At 33.2% G+C, this 10,567-nt stretch overlaps 1 non-coding gene across 1 annotated transcript; it reads left to right on the top strand.

Annotated features, from left to right (window-relative positions):
* Nucleotides 1-1,440: 1,440 nt before the first annotated feature.
* On the top strand, nucleotides 1,441-1,547 carry LOC125995889 (U6 spliceosomal RNA). The gene has a single exon (XR_007491181.1). It is a non-coding gene; the product is annotated as a U6 spliceosomal RNA (small nuclear RNA).
* The last annotated feature ends 9,020 nt before the right edge of the window (nucleotides 1,548-10,567 follow it).

Genomic DNA, 10,567 nt, shown 5'->3' with positions numbered 1-10,567 from the left:
ATTGATACAGATGTAAATGTCCATCAAGTTTTATTATTAAAGAAACACAGACACAAACTATTATTATATGCTGAATCATACTTGTGAAAGTGTCTATTATGCAAAAGAAAAAGAAGTGTTGGAGAGGTTGTGGAAATCATGAAACACCTTTACACAATAGATGGAAATGCAAGTTTGTGTAGCCATGTGGTAAAAATAGCAAAACTCTCTTTAAAAATTAAAAATAAGCGTTGAGAGCAGTGGCCCAAGCCATAAGGAGTCTGACTGGAGTGTGCTAGCCAAGGACAGACTGTGGTTTGATCCCCCCACGTCCCATATGATCTCTCAAGCCAGGAGAGATTTCTGAGCTCATAGCCAGGAGTAACCCCTGAGCATCACTGATTGTGGCTCAAAAACAAAAAAAAATTAAAAAAAAATTATATTGTTCAATAATCCTATTTCTGTGTATCTACCAGTAAAAAATACTAAAAATTCCAAATTAGTTAATGAAATATATGGATTTACTTAATTATTGCGACATTACTTATGTAGAATGCCTTGAACTTAAAACAGCTTAATGGCTTAAAGACTGAAAAGTGAATAAGAAATTCGTAATAATAATAACAAGAAATTGTGTGTTAATATAATTTGCAACAACATGATTGGAACTAGACAATGATTACACTTATTAAAATAAGACACATTGGGCTAGTGTGATAGCACAATGTGTATGACGTCTTTATTGCACGAGGTCAATCTGGGTTTGATCCCTGGCATCCCATTTGGTCTGCCAAGCCTTCCAGGAAAATTTCTGTGTGCTGCACAGTGTAACATCTCAAAAAAGGAGAAGGTGTCATATTCATATCAGATGAATATTCTGGCTCAAAAGGTTATAAAGAGCCAGTGAATATTATTTCTTTTATTTTCTTCTTTCCTTTTCTTTTATTTTTCTTTTTTCTCTTTTTTGTTTTTATTTTTGGGTAACACCCAGCGGTGCTCAGGGGTTATTCCTTGGTTTTACACTCAGAAATCACTCATGGCAGGTTTGGGGGCCATGTGAGAGGCTGATATATGAACCACTGTCCTGTCCTGGGTTGGCTGCATGCAAGGCAAACCCCTACCTCTGTGCTAACTCTCAGGCAGAGTTCAAATCCTCAGTCCAGTATTTTACCTGTCACAAAAATTTTGGACATTGAGACTGTTGGGCATTTACCCTTGCTTTTGCCATATACAGGCAAATGCATACCGCCAGACTGCCTAAGTTATTTTTCAAAGAAGAAAAATTATATACAATAATAGGTCTTATTGTAGTCACTGCAATATGCAGTGAAATTTTCTATAAATGACTGAAATTTAGAAATTAACACCTATGCTTGTAATACATATTTTCCTATGATGGCAAGCAGAAGCAAATTTTACAACTCTATGTGGACATTCCTTTAGAAATTATTGACTTTTCATGTGCTCGCTTCGGCAGCACATATACTAAAATTGGAACGATACAGAGAAGATTAGCATGGCCCCTGCGCAAGGATGACACGCAAATTCGTGAAGCGTTCCATGTTTTTAAAAAAGAAAAGAAAAAAAAAGAAATTATTGACTTTTCACAGTAAGTTATGAAATCTAAGGACAACCCTGAAGAATATAACTTATTTTATGTTTTGAACCGTTGTGATAACATGAACAAAATTCATTTCAAGCCTATTGTAAAAATGTAGCAAGATGACACTGGTTTAAATTTGATGACCAAGATATTTCAGAAATCTCCACCTCCTTTATGAAAATTTCAACAGCTGATATTTTATGCTTCAGAGAGACCTGCAGCAACAAATACAGCTGCTTAGATTAAAGCAGATGTCAAACTAACTGCCCATTACAGATGTCTATAATAATATTCTAATGCTTTTGCCCACAGAAACAGCTGCAGAGTGGTTTTGGAAGTCATGGACTCCTGCTATAGTGCTCACCCTAAGAATGTTTAGTGTCTTAACTTTAAACTAATATGTTTACAATAACTTTCAAATGTTTTGTGCACAGTGGTTCTTGAGGAATAAGGTTGGATGCCCTAGGTTCTCATTACAGTCTTTATTCAGTTCGAGTCTTATTACACTGCTCATTATAAAATGTCTTACCAAATGTTCTATATTTAAAACTAATCATTTTCAAATAAAACATGCCTGCTAATATGATCTAAGGTTTCTGTCCACAGATATTTTTGATGGAGGCATATTCATGCCATAGACTTTTGCTGCTGTGTTCATTCATGTATATGCTTTGTCAAGCTATTTTCAATTTAAGCTAGTTTACTATCATATCTTAGTGTTTTTGTTCTAAGGATTCTCTAGACCCATAATACAATACTCCATGTTGTATACTCATTTTTCACTGCTCATTATAACATTGCTTAGAAAAAAAGACATGGAAAAATTATTGCTTTGAGAATATTGTATGCACAATCTAACCTAGGAGGCTTTTGCAGCCAAGTTTACCCTCACTATCTGTGATTTCCTAGACAAACTGAAAATTTGAAAGCTTTTCCATATGACTTGCTGGCTTTATATTTCTTTGAAGCACTGTGTCAGTTTGACTACTGTAACCTATTGATCAATGTCTATCTATATGTTTGTGTGTGTTAGCCACCTTTTTGTCAGTCTAATATTCATGTGTATTGTATATAATGCTTGTCTGTACCATATATAGACCTTTCTCCTTCCCTTTCCCCTGCTTACTAATTTTCAAATCTTTTTCTATTGTTTCCCTTCATTTTTTCACCCCCAGAATTGTCATCCTCCCTATTTAACTATATTTATCCTCAGTTCTTCACCCCTTAGAATCTGGAGCATCTCCCTACCAACATCCTTCCTACCTCTCTTTGCGATGAACTGCTACTTGCAACTGAATTTGGCATTTGAGAAAGGCTTAGCTCAGGACATATCCTAATCTGTGATTTATGTGAGTTGTTTTTCAGACTGCCACAAGACCATGTCACTGTCTGAAAATATTCCCTGGATTCTATCCCCCTCTGAATATTTCAAAAGACTTAAGGGGAATATGTATATGTATGTATATGTATTAATTTAATATATATGTAATTTAGTTATTTTTTTACTTTCTTATGTAGATATAATGCATCCCACTCTTGGACTTCTTTAGTAGAAAATATTTATCTCCTGATTTCATATTGCTGCTAGAGGCTGGTAATAGGGATTGTTTAGATTTTTATTATTGCACCCTGTGCACCAATAATATCCTGTGGTATTTCACCTTTTTATATAGGTACAATAGATTGAGGAAATCTTGGTGTCGAGAAAAATTCCTATTTATTAGAGATAGGAACTCTTAAATTTTGTGATAGTGACCTGACTCAGGTTTTAGCTGCTCACACATCAGCCATTCACCTATGAACCATGGATCCCATACTCTAAACCAACACAGTTTTTGCACCATCACCAAGAATAAACTTTCAACTGGGCAGGCTATTGTGCTTCCCTGGCACCGATTGGACTAGGATGGACTCCTATGCCTCAGTAATAACGACTTGGAAACAACAATGATTTGCACCTTGCTATGCCACCTAATGTTAAAATAAAATCAGGACACACTTTGTTATGCCCTGACATGGACATAGGATCAGCGCAAAGCCCAAGATCTCTAACTACAGACCTGACTGTGTCTTTAGCTATGAAAACTTTTCTTGTTATTGAGAAGAAATTTCTTGGGTTTAGACAAATTAGTCTGCCTAAAGATTGCATTTGGATATATGGTAAGATGCTTCATGGATAAGTTATACCTATCTCTTAGGCTACATTTTTTTCTTTCTACCCCATCTTTTGTTGTGAGTATGCAAAATACTGTCACTCTTTTTATCATTCAGATAGGGGATTCTGTTATTTGCATAGAACACTTGGACATGATTTACCTTGTTTTATCTCATATTTCTGCATTTTCTATAAAATCAAAAGGTGTAGTTGTTGAAGTAACCAGTTTTTACATTATTCAGGATAATTCTTGTCCCACCTGGGCAGGAAGTACCTCTGGACTGGCCCCCTACCCCTACCATTTCACTCCACCCAAGGGAGTACTGCTCTTCCAAATAAAAATCTTGGGTCGGAGAGTTTTCTTTCAGTTTCAGCCCCACAGCTAGCTTGTCTGCCTGCTAGTACATTTTGCTTGGTCACAGATATCTTGTGGTGGAAGTCTCTGAACCTGTTTATTTCCCTAACCTTATGTGGATTATTTTCTGTGCCAGTATTGTTCCAGGATTGGGATTGGGTGATGAGACTTCCACTGCAATGAGTTTACAAGCTATGAAATACAGCTATGGAATACAGCAAAAACACTCTTAAAGAGGAAATTTCAAAGATTTGCAAATATTCAAAGGAAATAAATGACTCATATATACAACTTGTATGCACAACATAATAAAATAAAAATTATATAAAAAGGACCAAAAAGAGAAGGAAGGATATAATAAAACTTAGATCAGAAATTAATTAACTAAAATCCTCTCAAAATAGTCACTACATTCCCCAACTTCAAACTTTATTACAGTACAATGGGAATTAAAATAGCATATATAAAATAAAGACAGACTATCAGATCAGTGAAATAGAATAAAAAGACATATTCCTGGATATATGATGAGTTAATATTTGGTAAAGGAGCAAAAATATATATAGTCAGGAAAGCCTCTTTAGCAAGTGGTACAGGAAATACTGTTCAACTATATGCATGAAAATAAAGCCATACCTTTTTATAACACAATCTACAAGGTTACATAAAAATAGATTAAATACATTGATATCAGAAATGAAATAATATGTTACTAGAAAAAAATGTAGCAAAATGTCTCCATGAGGATGAAACAGTACTGGCCTAGCATTACATTAAGTGATAAAAGCTTCTAGACCTTGAAAGTAATGATGAACAGGATAGGAAGATGATCTATGGAATGAGAAAAAATATTTATCCTATACCTATCTCATAGAGATTAATATCTAAGGTATCATTAAGGTACTGGTATACCTTAATAGAAAAGAAAGGTCCAATCCCATCAAAAATAAAAGAAGAGCTGAAGAGAAATTTTCTCGAAGAATAAATAGTGATGGACAAAAGACATGGAAAAATGCTCCACATCATTAATCACTAGGTAGATGCACATCAAAACAATAAACTCTCACCTCAAACCACAGAGACTGGCACATATCAAGAATAAAATTAACCAAAGCTAGTACAGATGCAGGGAGAAAGTGGCTCTTATTCACTGATGGTGAGGTCAACAATCTACCTTTTTTTTCTAAAGCATTACTCACTTTATGCTTGATGCACCTACAGTAAAATTATTGTAACTTTTTAAGTTCATTAAGTAACCTAACATAGGAAACTAAAATTTCCTTTGAGGCAGACAATCCTTATCTATGATTAAACTTAGTATAGAGGCAATAGTTATTTTCCAGGCAGGGTCCAGAGAAAATCACAACCATTATTATTTCATTTTACATATTGTAGTGCTCAGGGCTTACTCTTGGCTCAAAATTCATTTTGGCAGAGGTTGGAGAAATATATATGGTACTGGGGGAGCTACATCAGCCACATGAAGGCAAATGCCCTACTTGTACTATTTTCAGCTTCTAGAAGCAACATTTGAAAACTACTGATATTGGTATTACAGTGGTGGTGTAGAGTGATAACAGTCCACCTTTAAAACAGAATTTAAAATCTTGTTAACTGAGGTTGCAATAATAAATACATTGAAATTATACGAAAATTAATTTTTTATCTTTTCATACAACTTGTAGTAATAGTTTTTTTGATTAAGGGAGACATCATTCAGAGATACCTGAGAGAGTGAAGAGCAGTCATAGGGCTGAAAAACATCAAAGAATTAGAGATTTCTAAAGACATCACTTTCATAAATTTGTCCACTGCTCATATTTCTTATATAGCACTATCTATAAGCCGAATACTATAAGCCAAATACTATAAGCTAAGAACCTATAAGCCACATAGTAAATCAAGGAAGGTTAAAACTACATAATTAAAATTCATTCTTTCTTGAAGACAAATTTCAAAGAAAAATACATAAAAGATTCACGAAAATATCTGACTCCTGTCTTATAACATTTAATCAAAATAATCAAGATGATGAGTAGAACAACCTTTCCCAACTGAAATCTGATTTACAGGTACAGAGGTAATCTGTAAGGCCACATGGAAGGCCAGCAGAAGAGGCCTTATAAATTAAAATCAATATATGAATTACACTCTGAAGTGTATAGTAGTAAGTCCTGATTGCAAAGCTCTGGTGAACAGCCTCTAAACCTGTTTTCACTCATAGATTACTACATTTTTACAAGCACAAGTCTGGAGGGAAAATTTATCCTAGAAAAATTACCTGACTTTAGAGATTCAGGGGCTGGGGTTGGGATCACATCCAGCAGTGTTCAGAGGTTACTCTTGGCTCTATGCTCAGAAATTGCTCCTGGCAAACTCTGGGGACCATATGGGATGCCAGGATTCAAATAACAGTCCTGCATGCAAGGCAAACACCCTACCTCTATGCTATCTCTATGGCCCAACTTTGGGGATTTTAAACAAATTATCATCATATTAACATAATGATAAATAAACATTTGAGATAAAATAAAAAAACATATTGCATTAAATTGAACTGTTTTTTTTAAGTTTTAAAATTAACCTTAAATTGAATAAGTAAACAAATGGATTATAGCTATAACTTTGGTATTTGGATATATGAGTGCGCATATGTGCTTTTTTAATCTCATAGAAGGCAACAATATTAAATGTTTATTGCAGCTATTATAAAGCTAGAAATCTGGGATTAGATATCATACTCATGATTTAAGTCTAAGCCAAAGTACATAGACTTTTTTCTACTTCTTGATTGTATGGGTATTGTGTGCCTTAAAATCATTTCTTCATACCTACTGTTAAATTTCCAAATTAACCAACTAAAATATTCTGTATAAACATTTAAAAACATCTAACGTTAAAATATTAAAATTACAATTTTAAACATTAAAATTGAAATTTTAATTGAGTCATGATATACCTTAGCATTTTAAACATATTAATAATAAACTTTATGAAATGAAATATTTTGCTTCATAATCATGTATAGCTCTTACTAATGCCTTATTATATATAAATAATGTTTCACATAGAATATGAAATAACTTGTTTTGGTTATTATATAATTTAGAAGGACCAGTAAGTATCATTATGCTTAATAATTGCAAAATAGATGTAAGTATATAATGAGTTTCTAGATACAGCATTATTGTTCTATATGTTTTCTATAAATTGCTAAAACAGTCATGTATATTTGAAATGTATATGATATACACATGCGTAAGGTTCTGCAAGTATCTGAGATAAAACAGCACATGTATGATTGATTTACTTAATTTATAAAGTAATTAATTTCCAAGTATTGGCTACATTTTTTATAATCAGTATATAAACAAGGAGATATTACCTACCTCAATATAATGGATATATTCTCAATACTGATGGAAAGACTAGGGTGTAACTTAAGCAAGACAAACGACTTTTCCAAACTTGTTGATTATCCCAGAAATACTGGGGAGAATAATACAGAATAATACAGTTGCTAGGAATTGACTCAGGGATCCCACATACAAAGCATATGTAGATCTAAATTTTTAGCCCATTCAGGACTGAAATGGAATGGAATTTCATTCGGTCCCTGGAACATTTACTAAACATTCATTGACTAAATATTCCTGCCATTATTTGAATAAAAACACATTAAGTTATTGCAAATAAAAATGGCATAGAATAACGTTGATAACCCAGCTAATTTATTGTTTGTATTGTGCAAATTTCATGTTTCTCATGTTTGAAAATGTTTCAGAGGTCACATTAAAAATGTTATTTAGTTGTAAAGAGTGACACAATCATGCATTTCACTGAAACATATGTGGATAACATTGTAAATCAAAATTCTTTAAATAAAAAAATTTTAAAGTCAGTTTGTTACATGAAAGAGTTCATCACAGTATTTAGTGTGAAAACTTTTTCTCAGAAGGAAAATTTCAGGGCTTTGTGTAAATAGTCTGTGAGCTTTCCTTTCCCTTTTTGCCACAAAATTCTTTAATAATTTTATAAGACTTCATACTGTCAAGGTGTCCCTTTTTCATTCCACAAGGTTTTGACCATCTCTAAATCTTTTATTTAAGTTGTCTCCAGTGACATCCTTTATCTACTAAGATAACCAATTCCTTTTATCTCTAGCCTCTCAGACGAAGGGTTTTAAAAAAATAAAAAATAAAACCAGGTGAGGGCAGAAGGGATAGGACAGTACCATTATTTAGAGGATTTTTGTTTTTATTTTATACTGATCTAATGCATGTGAGGAAATAAATGTGAAATATTATGCTATTTCTTTTTTTTTCCTATCTTCCAATTGTTCAGTCAATATATCTTTTTCATAGAATAAAGGAAATTTTAAAGAATAAAATTCTTGTTTCATAATTAATCTCAGATAAAGAGTGCAGATTTTCATAAACCAATTCTATGATTCATTTTTGGGGATTGCTTCTTGACTGTATATGTAGATCTAAATGACAAAAATCAGTGATAAATTTAGTTTTGTCCTTTATTCTCAGCATACTACTTAGGCTGTAAAAGTGTCTTTATCTTGCCTAAATTTAAGAATTACTAAGCTAAAATCATCAACCTTATTCAATGTAATGTTCTGTTTACTATCTGCTTTATCATAGAACAATTTGGGTTTTCCATATTTTGATAACCTCTATCGAACTCAGTATAATAATTATTTTGTCAAAAAATTTAAAATCTGAGTTTAATCAGTCATATATGACCTGCAGGCAGTGTAATATATTAATAAGCTTTTAGTTTCAAAGATGACATTTATGCAATAACAATTTTTCACTAATTCATGTTAAATTAACTAATACAACATATTGAAAAATAAGTTCAGTTTTTAAATTGTAGCGTTCTATACCACTTTTCTTTGTTTACTATAAAAATATTAATATGGAAAATAGTGAGAGAAAAGAAACTTTTTCTACTACATACTAAAAACCCATTCGGGATATTCATTTGAGATCATAAGATTCTAAGGTTAGATAGTGGTAATAACTGTTAGTTAACAACTATTTCCTGGCTCAATAGTTTGAGTAAATTTTAATCAATTCAAATTCCAGTGATTAAAGATTAATATCAATTATATGTGATATATCAAAGTATTAAACTCTAATGTTAATAATGACTAGCAGCATTTCTCAAATTAGCCCAATTGTTAGACCTTTATTAAATAAGTCTTTAATGTTCTACTGGTAAGTTACAGTTTTCATATTATGAAACAGTTATGGCCTTAAAATATTTTTGGTCTTAAAATTTATAAATAAAACCTTTATGCTTCTTTATTAAACTTTACAAAAAGCTAACATATTCATATACTTTGATTAAATTATTTTCTGCTGTTAAAATGTAAGACAGATCTTTATTAGATGTACTTAAAATGGATATGTTAAAAGGTCCATGTATAACTTTACAATTTAATTAGAAATATCAATGATTGGGCCGGGTAGGTGGCGCTGGAGGTAAGGTGTCTGCCTTGCAAGCGCTAGCCAAGGAAGGACCGCGGTTCGATCCCCCGGCGTCCCATATGGTCCACCCAAGCCAGGGGCGATTTCTGAGCACATAGCCAGGAGTAACCCCTGAGCGTCAAACGGGTGTGGCCCAAAAACCAAAAAAAAAAAAAAAAAAAAAAAGAAATATCAATGATTTTCCAGTTAAAAAATACCAGCTATGCTAATAACTAGACTCATTGAAAATTCATCATGGTAAGATGAAGTTGATTATGGGACAAGGAAATAAGCTGGATTTAGCTTAAATCTGTAAATGTGGTTGAGTACTGTATAAGAATGAACATTGTTAAAGAGTATCTCTTTTGGAGCTAGGCCCAGTTTCAAGGAACAGTCCGCGTTAGGGAGAATTAGTAGGGAGGGCCTCGCAGCATGAGTCCACAGGGGAGTTGGCTGTCTTTTCTTTCAGGAGACAAGGTGTGGGTTTATCTGGGTGTCCCCTCGCCTGGGTGCAGAGTACTGGTTCGTTAAGTAGGAGGTCGATCTTGATAACTAATAGAATAAGGACTGAGGGTGAAAAATTTTAATATGGTGGAAAATCTGGATGGGATTGAGGGGTAAAGGGATAATTGGATTTCCGGAGGGGAGAAAGGGGAAGGTATATGGGAAGGGTATGAAGGAAGAAAAAAAAGAAAATACCTTAGAGAGAAAAGGGGAAGAGAAAGAGAAAAAAAGTAATAAGCAAAATAGAGAGAAAAAAAAGAAAATAAAAGTAGTAAGAAGAGAGGAGAGACTAGCAAGGGAATGCTGGTTTAATTAAAAATGTTCGAAGTCTCCCTAACGTGGACTGTTCCTTGAAACTGGGCCTAGCTCCGAAAGTATCCCCATTGCAAGAACTCTTCCAAGACCTCCCTGCCGCAAATTTTAATAATCTGAAAAAATTGTAATCAAATTCTTGTTGTTGATTTTTCCTTTCAGTTCATGATTGCCCC

The sequence above is a fragment of the Suncus etruscus genome, chromosome 1 (genome assembly GCF_024139225.1).
Source record: "Suncus etruscus isolate mSunEtr1 chromosome 1, mSunEtr1.pri.cur, whole genome shotgun sequence".
NCBI lineage: Eukaryota > Metazoa > Chordata > Mammalia > Eulipotyphla > Soricidae > Suncus > Suncus etruscus.
Note: the sequence above shows the minus strand (reverse complement) of the source record. Positions and strands in the feature narration are given on the sequence as shown.